Source organism: Gopherus evgoodei, chromosome 8 (assembly GCF_007399415.2).
Source record: "Gopherus evgoodei ecotype Sinaloan lineage chromosome 8, rGopEvg1_v1.p, whole genome shotgun sequence".
NCBI classification, from domain to species: domain Eukaryota; kingdom Metazoa; phylum Chordata; order Testudines; family Testudinidae; genus Gopherus; species Gopherus evgoodei.
The window spans coordinates 24504369-24516423 of NC_044329.1; the positions used below are offsets into that span (position 1 = coordinate 24504369).

Consider the following 12055-nt stretch of genomic DNA (forward strand, 5'->3'; position numbering starts at 1 on the left):
CGAGATGCTGTGTCTTCACTGCCATTTTAATCAAAGTTAAGAACACCCCTTTTGTTCCAGTATATTCACTTGTACCTAACCCTGCCTAAAGTCACATTGGAAGTCTGTGGCAGAGCAGTGAATTGAATGCAGGTCTCCCAAGTCCAGGGCTAGTGCCCTAGCCACTGAACCCTGCCTCTTCTCAAGTGGAGTGCAGTTCACTTCCTTGAGAGGCACTATGGTTTCATTCCTAGCTTTGATTTCTCATTTTCCTGATGACAATAACCAGCTGGATCATGAGTCAGACAGACGTCCCACAAATTCTCTTTGCTCACCAACTGGGTGATCCGATGAATTTCCTTAGTGCCGCTGAAGAGTTACAAATAAGTGTGTGTAAAACAGGCTTTGCATAAAAGACATTTAACACATAATATTTATTCTGCACAATTGCATATAAAACTCAATTCTCCATTCTCTCTTACACCCAATAATACTGTGCAAATGAAGGCTTATTTTAGTGGTGCATCCTCACCAGCAGCGCAACAAATATTTTCAGGACTGTTTTCACAAAGTATTTAGAACATATTTGTGCCTTGACATTACACTAACATTAACATGTGTCAATTGCACCTTTTAGATGTGGTTAGAAACATCTGTACCATCAAAAATCTTTTACTGCTAGATTTCAGGGAGGAATAGTTCTGAGCTGAACGTGAACCAATGCACAGAGCACAGCAGCAATATTTTATTCTCAAATCTTTCTATTGTGTAGACAAAATCAATTTTTGGTCTTTCTCCCCCACCCCCAAACCACACAATGTTGTATAGAGCTCCACTGCACTTGAAAAATAGTACACTTTGGAATCTGCCAGTAAACACATGAAACAGCTACGTTCTATCCTCCTCCTAACTTGGGGTGTCGGAACTCTTTGGGATCAGTTTACAGATTGATAAACTTTTCCCTGAGATGTACATAACTTCTTTCCTCTGACAAAGTATTGACCCTCAGTACGTGCTCTAATATCCATGGGGAGAAGGAACAGGAAATGGCATGAGACCTAAGCCTCCTCCAGTTGGACTCTTTTTTAAGACCTAGGAAACCCCTCCATTGCTGGGCTCCGTTTTTCCATCCCTAAACATCATGGTCTACTCCCTGTCCCAATGACTAATTTAGAAGCAAGAACCATAGCAGTGCCTGGAGACCCCCAAAGATCACTCAAGACCCTTTAGCAATCTCTTTGGGGCAGTATAACCACCTCACTAGCACCCATTTTGGTATCGTAGCCCCAGAAATAGAGTTGCCTGAGCATGACAGAGCTGCTAAAAGGAGCAAAAGGAAGCTCAACTACATAAACTCTGAAACTGAGAGCCTCATTACTGGTGAACGAGCCCTTCAAGCAGGAGCTGCCGGGTGAGGACGCAACAGAAAGCACAGGCTGTTATGTCAGGCTGTAAACTGGATAAGTGCTGTGGGGCCAATAGCTGGGTGTAGCTGTTGTGGTATGCTCATCCCAACAGCAAACATCAGCTTTGCATCACATATAGCCATCAACTTAATGGGAAACGTGTTCTGTATTTCTGTAGGCTTCATTTTCACCATTTGATACCTCTCAAAATACCTCCCACAATGTGTACCATCTATAATGCCTAGTTCAGGTGGGATGTTCTCCATGACCCAGAAATCCTGCATAATCTGGTACTGGGACTGCCTATCCACAGGGGACCAACGCAGTACTGCAGTCTCTTCCTGAGCTGTCACATTCCTAAGTCCTACAGTGACCCCCTCACTTTAGGTTTGCATTAGCCTCTTTATTAACGCCTACATTTACCTTTCCTACTCACAGCTCTAATCCTGACAATTTTCCTTTTTTATCTACATTGATCCTATAAACACTCACCAAATCTCCTCTCTCTACAGAAAAGGATATATGGACACAAATCAGATATTAGGAATGGCAATATACAAAAACCTGTAGGAGAACACTTCAGCCTCTCTGGCCACACTATAGCAGACGTTAAGGTGGCCATCCTGCAGCAAAAAAACTTCAGGACCAGACTTCAAAGAGAAACTGCTGAGCTTCAGTTCATCTGCAAATTTGGCACCATCAGCTCAGGATTAAACAAAGACTGTGAATGGCTTGCCAATTACAAAACCAGTTTCTCCTCTCTTGGTTTTCACACCTCAACTGCTAGAACAGGGCCTCATCCTCCCTCATTGAACTAACCTCATTATCTCTAGCTTGCATGCATATATATACACCTGCCCCTGGAAATTTCCACTACATGTATCTGACAAAGTGGGTATTCACCCACAAAAGCTCATGCTCCAAAACGTCTGTTAGCGTATAAGGTGCCACAGGATTCTTTGCTGCTTTTACAAATCTCCTCTGTCTGTCTCCTTCAAATCTGTGCACACAGAGAGTGTGGAAGGTGGGTTTTTAATCTATGTATTGTCTATCTTCAGGGAAGACAGACTTCAAGCTCAATGCTTCTTGAGCACCTTAACATACGTTTCCTGAGTTAGACATGCCTCTGGCACCTGGAGCATCTCTCCAGCACTCCTGGCCCCTTCCAAAATTACTAGGTGGGCATCCATTCTCCAGGACCATGCCCCTGGCCCACTGTGCAGACAATTCAGGAAAAAAGAAGCAGCATCTTTGAAAATCACCTGTGTACTTAACTCTCTCTTTAACCTATAGATGGGCACCCAAAGAGCTATTCTGCATCTGCCAAACTTTTCAACAATGTTGATCTCAATTTTTCAATCAGTGGGCATCACCGCATGTGCGTCAGTGGTTACTTCCTGCTTCAGAATACTGTGGCAGGGGTTGGAAGCCTAAAGAAGAGACCTGCCTGAAGGGGAAAAAAGAAGAGAGACTAAAGACAGCTGTTGAGTCCCATGAAGGTGGGAACTCCCGGAAGTAGAAGGGGTAAGCAAATGAAGAAAATACCATCTGTATATAAGATTGTGCAACATTTTCCATTATAAGACTGTTTCCCGTGGCTACTAACTTTGCCATTCAGGCTAAAACTGTTAATTCTGGGTGCATGCCTCAGGCTGATTTTTTCTGAGGAAAGTTTCAGCAAAAATGTTTCAGCTGTTTCCAAGAATGAAACTAAGGACAGAAATGTTTTGCATAGGTAAAAAATATAAAACAAACCCTACAACTGTTTGGCTGAGAAGTTCTAGCACCTTCAGGCTTTAAAGAAGAGATTTGAAATTTGTAAGGAGGTTTGTTCTTGTATCAGGGAAGCATCCAACATTTTCCAAATTTTAAGTTCACACATGTTCAGTATAGACTTCTTAGAATTTGGTAGCTAAATTTTCTGAAGATTCTGTCAGCACTGAGCATGCCTCATCCTCTCAGAACTCCTGTGTGCCGATCAATCTGTAGGTGTGCTATCCCCAGCAATTAATTTTGGTATTTCTTCATTTTGAGTGCTTGACTTTGCAATCTTAACATTGTTTTAATGTAATGTGTATGTTTGTGTGAGAATGTAATTATTACTTATAATACAAGAGGGCCCAGAGGCATCAGCCAGGAGCAAAGCCCCACTTATAATGCTGTATGAACACAAAGACAGTATTTTGCTTCCTCAGGAATGGGAGTAAGAAAGAATAGTTGGTGGTAACTAGGATATGGCCTTAACCAAACCTAAATAATAGTTTAGGATGATTTATTTCAACCCAGCTAGTTTGTTCATTCCTATCCACAGTGCAAATCAATGGAAAAAAAATCTGTCCTTTTTTCTCCTCCTACTCTCCTCCACGATTTTATTTTGACTTTTATATTTTTTTACTCTGGTTGAAAATACTGATAAGGGAAGACCTAGTCTCCTCTCACATCTTCAAAAGAGTTACTTATTTTGAAGTAATTGCCTTTAGATGGCTATAGTTGACACACAACTCACACTGGTCTCGTTTCATACATTGAGAGATTAATACGGGATCATATAAACATTAACATCTTCAAATATTGACTGCGCCACATTCGTCAATGCTCTAGACACATGGATACCCACCCTATGCCTTTTTAGAGAGAAGAACCAATACCTGGTCACGACAAGAGAAAGGAACTTTTGAAATGGACACACAACCTTTTCCCAAAACAATGATATTCCTTTTCCATAAATGCACTAAAAAGATTCTTTGTTTTTAAGTTATCTATGACAACTGATATGCATAAAACATGAAAAATACGTTGCAGAGCAGAGCCTTGAAATGACCATTAAAAGGGAGCTTAAAAATACCCACAGCTTACTGACTACAGTCATGAGAGGCACGCTGCTCTCAAAGAAATACTCTATGAAAGGAAATAACACAGAAGCTGTCTGCTATTCTGATTTTTGATCTACTTTTAATGAAATAGAATCCTTTTGATATTCCTTTTGATATTTTATGAGCCTGCTAACAATGAAAATCAGTCTTCAGCAACCTTCTTCATGATGTATGTTTCGAATTTAAAACCACTGCAGTGTATCAGAAGACAACACTTTCTTCTACTTATTTTTGTTTAAGTTAAATTGACTAAATAAAACATATCATGAAACATAAAACCCAAAAAGGAAACTGTACATTTAAAAAGTGGCACAGTTAGGTTCCAAATAATACTACAGTTACAGAATGTATCATATATTGTAATGCATATAGAACAGACACAGTAGATAGGCAGGATATAGTCTCAGAAAGGTAATTATGCATGTTTACAACTGGTACAGCATGAGTGTTGAAGGTCCTCCTTCCCCTTTGCACCACCTATGCAAGGACCTGTCACAACTACAACTCGCCGTGGTTGAGGAAGGGCATAAACTGCTTCCTTGGTGCATCCCAAAGATGGCGGGACAGAAGAGTGGACACCGATTACTCCCTCTTTCTCCTGGCCCTTGGTGCAGGCCAGTTACAGTGAGGGAAACAGGCTATACCCTTCCAAAAGGATGTCCAACCTGTGTAGTTCTTCATCTAGCAGTTGCTTCAGGAGCAACTGTGTCACCCAGAGGACCATTCCCTGTGTAAACTGCACATGAGGTGTTGCAAACCCACACAACCCCCTACTCATGTTGGCAGTAACGGCAGCAGCGTGGCTCTTAGATTTTAACATACATCACAAACCAGTAATAACACAGATAATAATATCTAATGGATGCTGTTATGGCAGAGTTACAGTACTTATTGTTTCTCAGGGTCATTTAAACAAAGCAAACTATTCAGTTTTGTCAGCACTGCAAACTCCACCTGGTATAAGAAACGTAAACTGGGATCTTAATAGTTCTGATGTCACCAGTAATAAAGGTACTTACTGGAGAATAGGTGAACAATTCTGTTGATGTGTGAAGTAGGCCAACACCCTTCCCTATAGGTGTATTGCCTCTGCAGGGCTAATCAAAGTAAGAAATAGGGGCCAAAATAAGTTTCCTCTAAATAAACAGATATGATTGAATACACACATGGAATGAAGCAGCTGAGTAAGGCAGTGTGTGAGTATTTCCGGAGAACTGTCTATGGCATTCCTAGCGATCATGCTTGCTTGGAGGCTGATCCAGCTCCTATTTAAGTCAAGGGCAAAATCTATGCCAGAGGAAAGTAAGAAGGCCAAATTCTTCCCTCAGATGCATGCACCCAACTCCCACTGAAGACAACAGCAGAATCTGGCTCTTAATTAGCAATCCCACTATCAATTCACAAAAGCTTTGATTTCTGCAGCTGACCATGTCACTTTATCACTATCATTATCAGACTCCTCTGCACATGATGAGTAAGAGTCTCTTCCCCATCTGAATTAGTTATCTAAGCCATGTACTGTAGCTATGCTCAGTGTTCACTTCAGCTCCTTGGAAACAGACCTGCTGTGTGACAGTTGGAAATGTTGGCAGCAGTAGGAAGCAAACCCAATTACAAATAGGTGGAAATCTGGAGACTAAACTGCATTGTGATTAATCTCTCTCCTGCACAGGAATATCAGCTTTAAAGAGACATGATCAAGGTTGTTAGAAATATTTGACCTATCTTTAAACCAAATTATACCTCTTTACAAGATAACTATAAGTGGTAAAGCCCATAGAATTCTGTTTTCTCCTTCCCTCTCCAGTAAAAAATGTCAAAAGTACTTCCTCCTTATAGTAACGGTGTAGGGGGTGGCTTTAGCAGAGCATCTATAATAATGACATTTCTAAAAATACATTGGTAAAGCAGAATGTTCTGTAACTAACTACCAAGATTTTTGGAGTGCACATGCTTTTTTGCATGGAGAGCTTCTTGACATATTTTTATAGAGAAAACTAGCATCTGGAGTTATTGATGGTAAACTGAGAGAGGCAATGACATTCCTAGATTATCACAGAATTTATAATATCATCCAACCCAAAATTGCTACAGAGGTTTCATGGGCATCCTGGCCTATGTAGTCACATAGGAAATGACCGAGTCCCCTTTGGCCACCAAACAACATTTAGACATTTTGTGCTTGTCTGATTCTACCTGTATAATTTCTGTATGTGAGAAATGGGCTTCAAGAGGACTCAGTCAGCTTGATAAAGCTGGGAGTGTGACATTCTCTGGCTTATTTACGAAGCCACAAAAGCAATGTTGAAGGAGTTGATAGGCCCCAAGCTGACATCTCTCTGGAACTTTGGAAAGGAACTCAGGAAAGAAGAGATGCCAGACTCATCTAACCATGGAGTTCCCCACCCAAATGACAATACAAAGGGTAAAGGAACTGTCACAGTTCTACTGCGGTATGAATAAAAAATGGGAAATAGGAGCACAGAACTCCTATTCAAGTCTTTTTCTCAAATTAAGACAACTAGACTGGAAATGGAGTCCACAGCTCCATAGGGGAAAAAAGAATTAGATGTTGGATAGTGTACAATAAGTGCTTGTCTACACTTCACCACAGTTTGGACTATGGGAGCACAAACAGCAGTGTTCACCAAAGTGCTGTGCTGTAACTCCATTGCGTGGCTGCTGCAGGTGTGAAGTAAAAGGATCTTGATTTGCATTCACGCAGTCCTCTTCAAACAGGACAAAGCAATGCAAACTAGTGATATTTTAGTTCACACTGAGGGGAGTTACAGCTGAGCACTTTGGTGTACACTGCTATTCACAACCGCATAGTCCAAACAGCAGACAGACATAGCTTAAGACTAGCTGTCTATTAGCTTTCCTCCTAATTAAGCAGCTATGCTACTCTCTGCTGAAGAGACAGTTCTGCAAAATGGAATAACCATTACCCTGCTATTACACCAGCATGAAAAACTGGAATAAATAGGGTAATTTCTGATGTTGTTTCATGGTGGAGGAATGAATGAATGTCACTGGTGCAAATTTTGTCAACTGATTTGAATAGAGTCAGGATTAGCCTTCTTCCTCACCAACAGCACTCTGGTGCAGAACTAAGTTAGAGAGGTAGTATTGACCATTATCCTGAACATACAATTGGAAACCTGGAACAGAACCACAACATCATGTTCATTGTTTAAATCCATCTAAATAGTATGCCATTTTACTACAATTCAACCTACCACTACAAAACCCCTGGCATTGGATTTGGTCTGTAGCTATTCTGACCTTTCCTTATATTATTGCAGTCTACTCCAGATGATAAAATCCACATAATCACGTGAGATAACCATGCAGAATAATTAGGAAGAGCAATTTAAAATTTTAATATTTTATCATTGAGAAATGTATACCTGTCTCAAAACACACACTTCCCTTCATCCTCTCAAAAAAAAATATGTAATACACATAGTGCTTGGAGAACATCGGAATAACATGAGAATGATAGCAGGGTGACTCTGAATAAAACAAGTAGCCTTAGAGTAAAGGACCAATATGGCTGGTCCACCAATATGTAGTTCATTGACCGCTTACCTTATTACTAACATTGGAGAACTGAAAGAATTCTTAAGCATTTTTTAAAATATGTTCTTTACTCCACTTGGAAAGAGATCATGTATATTTCATTCTGATAACGTAATGTTAACAGTAAATAAAGAATGCATCCTTTCTGCTCTTTTCTGTTGCAATTTTATATGTTACTGATCAAGTCACCATTCATAATCCTTGCAGCTGAGAAAGCACTGCAGGTCATTTATACAAAGGAACTTAATTTAGCCTCTGCCAGAAAAAAAAATTAGTAATAAACTCCTAGGAATGAACTTTTTAAATTAATGGATTTCAGAGCACATGAAGCACCTTCCTCAGACAACTGACAGCCTTTTTAATTCTTTACTTTCTTTGTCAGAACTTCAAGCTACTGTAGAGCATAAAAAGGTAGACTGACTTCAATTTTAAAAAAAAACCCAATTGTTGTATTTCCTACATGACATTAAGTTTAATAAAGAACCATTTAAAAACCTACAAACAGGACACCTGTGTTATCAAAGGAGTCTCACGGAGTTAGTGTACTGAATTTCATTGAAATTGGGCACCAAATTCCTTTAATTTGAAAATTCCAGCCTACCTACATGCCTGACTATTTATCTATGTGTTACATGCTTCTGCACACATGTGCGTGTGTGCGCACACACGTGCATATTCTGAGTTCAAGTTAAGATAGAGCAGCATTTCCCAAACTTGGGACACCACTTGTGTAGGGAAAGTCTCTGGTGGGCCAGGCCAGTTTGTTTACCTGTCCCGTCCACAGGTTCAGCCAATCACGGCTCCCACTGGCCATGGTTCGCTGCTCCAGGCCAATGGGAGCTGCTAGAAGTGGAGCAGGTTGAGGGACATACTGGCCGTCACTTCCAGCAGCTCCCATTGGCCTGGAGCGGCGAACCGCGGCCAGTGGGAGCCGCGATCGACCAAACCTGTGGACATGGCAGGTAAACAAAATGGCCCGGCCTGCCAGGGGCTTTCCTTACACAAGCAGTGTCCCAAGTTTGGGAAACACTGAGGTAGAGAGTACATAGTAATCTGAGGGTAAGAACATTATAGTGTAGTATTTATCCCCAAAACAACCACTGCAGACCTATAAAATTCAGCATTAACTCTGAATTTTATGAGGAATTCCAACATGTTAAGGTAGAGAAGTACACAGCTGAGACACCTAAACCAACCTAGTTCTGCCCTGTAGTGCATTGTAACACTTGCTTTTGGGAGGAGAGTGGACAGCCTCTGTTCAGGAAATGTCCACTGAGCCTGCCCACAACCACAGTGTTTGCCATAAGACCCTGTGGATCCTAAAAATCTGTATACTTTGCAGCCCTGGCAGTATTTCCCACCTGACAGCCTCCTCCCCGTACTTTCCCACCCTCCACTTCTGTGTTTCCTAATAGAGAGGCTCCAACTTAACCGTTCTACCAGGGACTCCCATGGCCATGGCTGTCCCTAGTACTTGCCTTAAAGACGGCTAAATTAATAAGGCTACATGGCAAATTACAGTTTGGGGCTATATTACCTTTCCCTATAATGCATGGGTGGTGGAAAGGATGATGTGAACCCTGCTCCCAGACAGATGGACCTGTCCCGTTCCTATTCCTGACCCACTCCTTCTCCTCCTACAGGTCCAGTCCTGTAGGACTTTGCTGCAGGGCCTTGCACAAGTGGCACCAGGAAGGCTGCTGACCAGGGCCGGGTCTAGCTATTTCACCGCCCGAAGCACGGCGGCACGCCGCGGGGGGCACTCTGCTGCTCGCCGGTCCCGCGGCTCTGGTGGACCTCCCGCAAGCGTTCCTGCGGAGGGTCCGATGGTCCCGCAGCTCTGGTGGAGCTGCCACAGGCGTGTCTGCGGGAGGTCCACCGGAGCGGCGGTACCAGCGGACCGTCCGCAGAAACGCCTGCGGGAGGTCCACCGGAGCCGCCTGCCGCCCTCCCAGCAACTGGCAGAGCGCCCCCCATGGCATGTCACCCCAAGCACGCGCTTGGCGCGCTGTGACCTGGAGCCGGCCCTGCTGCTGACCAGCCTTCTGTGCTGGAAGGGGAAAGCCACATGTGTGGTGCTTGATCTGGCAAGATGATATTTTCCATATTATAAAGAATCAAGTCTTCACCTGAAGTTCAAAATTAATGTGAAAGTCAAAACAACCTTGGGAAGAAAAGGCTCATTTAGCCTTATGAATACAGCTTATTTAGTAATTCTAATAGAAGACCTAAGATAAGAGCCTAAAGCTCTTATTCTTCTGGCTTTTGTGATTCAGAACAAGAAGGCTGGTTTGCCACAGGGAAAAGTCAATTGAACAAATAGGTTTAAATGGACTCTTCGTGAACAGGGCTACAATCAGATCCAAAAAAAAAAAAGGCTAGTAAGAGACTCTACAATAGATCTCAAATTACCATGTACTTCTGCCAAGAATCTTTACAATAGGGCAATAACACACTCTGCAGGTGTCCTCATGAAATTCTAAGACCACAGTGAAATGCACTCTCACTGTCCTAAATTTCAATCATGCTTTAAATTCTGTCAATCAATGCAATAGACAAGGATTTATGAAAGAAGGCAGATGGTCCTCCGAGGCATCGCTCCTGCACAGCAGCAAAAGGGTAAGTGTGTTGTTTATTGTAGCAGTTATTGTTAGGCATTTCTATCTACATAGATGGGTTGTGAACAAAACTAGCCCTAGCTGAAGACAGGATTTCAGCCCAACCTATGCCACTCTGCCATCTTTTCCATTCAGCAACTGACCCACTACTTTCACAGCACGAGAATAACCTAATATATTTCTTTCCTTACTCACCTGATTAAAGGGAATTTGTCCACATCTAGCTATAAAGAACTTGCCCTCTATGATTGTCTCACTTCTTCCTCCAAAATGGAATTTCATTTCTGCTCAGCTTTGTGCAATGGGCACCCTGTAGTTCCCTAAAGAACTGGGGAACCTTTTGCAGTAGTGTCGTGTTTCCCATACTTGGGATGCTGCTTGTGTAGGGAAAGCCCCTGGTGAGCCAGGCCGGTTTGTTTACCTGTCGCGTCCACAGTTTGGGCCGATCGCAGCTTCCAATGGCTGTGGTTCACCGCTCCAGGCCAATGTCCCTTGGCCCATGCTGCTTCCAGCTGCTCCCATTGGCCTGGAGCAGCGAACTGCGGCCAGTGGGAGCCACGGTCGGTCAGACTTGCATACGCAGCAGGAAACCGGCCCAGCCCGCCAGGGGCTTTCACTACACAAGTGGCATCTCAAGTTTGGGAAACATTGCTTTGAAGGATGTCCTGAAGCAAAATATTTTGGGTAATGTGTTACACATAAAGCAGAAAAAGTGGGGTGGGGAAAGGGCCACTACTCTGGGCAGAAGCTCTGCCATCTTGGAAAATCGACGGTGAGTAACTGTCTCAGCCAGTAATCATAATGGTTCCAGCACATTTCTAGTGAGCATTCTAAGCAGCACCTGATTTACCCTTTGTCTAATGCTGTCTCTGGTTATGAATGGATCCGTAAATCTATTTGTGATATTTGTGGTATTTCCTCTGATTTCTTTTACAGCCAACACACCCTCAGTGAAAGAAACATGTTTCTTTCTAAATTTTTTGTTAATTTGGATGATTGGATCACTTAAGTGCTATCCCACAGAAATTCAAACTCAAGGGGCCAGTTTTGAGATATTGATATTTAAAGACCTGATTCTGTTTGACACTGCCAAGGTGTAGCAAGCTTTCCCACCTCCCCCCTCATTCTCTTGAGAAGGGCGAGGACCCACTTGAGATGCTTTCCCTGATAGCGAGCAGTGAGTATAAAAAGTCAAATTCATCCCTAATGTAAATCCACTGAAATTAATGGTGTTATATAAAGTGATGAATTAAGACTGAGCTATCTAAAATGCAGCAGAGAGGAGCAATCAGTAGAATGAACTGGAAATGGAGCATCCTGTACTGTCCTTGAGAATAACAGAGCTACAGCTCTAGCACGTCACTTTGGAGATCACTAGGAAGAATTTCATGTAACTAAATTTGAATTTTCCTAGGTGCTCTCGCTGCAATGCATTTCCTCTGCACCATCTGGTTGTATGGCTCCAGCATGCAGGGCAGTTACCATTAGCGATACATTTCTTTCCTCTTACCTCTGAGAATAAGCCCAGTCAGAGAAGATGACTTTATAAAACTAGGACGATGATGAGACTTTTTCTTATGTTTTTTAATTCCTTGAT

General features: G+C 42.4%; 1 protein-coding gene across 7 annotated transcripts in view; it reads right to left on the bottom strand.

Moving 5' to 3' along the window:
* The window catches only part of GABRB2 (gamma-aminobutyric acid type A receptor beta2 subunit), a 278489-nt gene that overhangs the window by 99283 nt on the left and 167151 nt on the right, over positions 1-12055 (bottom strand). The window lies entirely within an intron of this gene.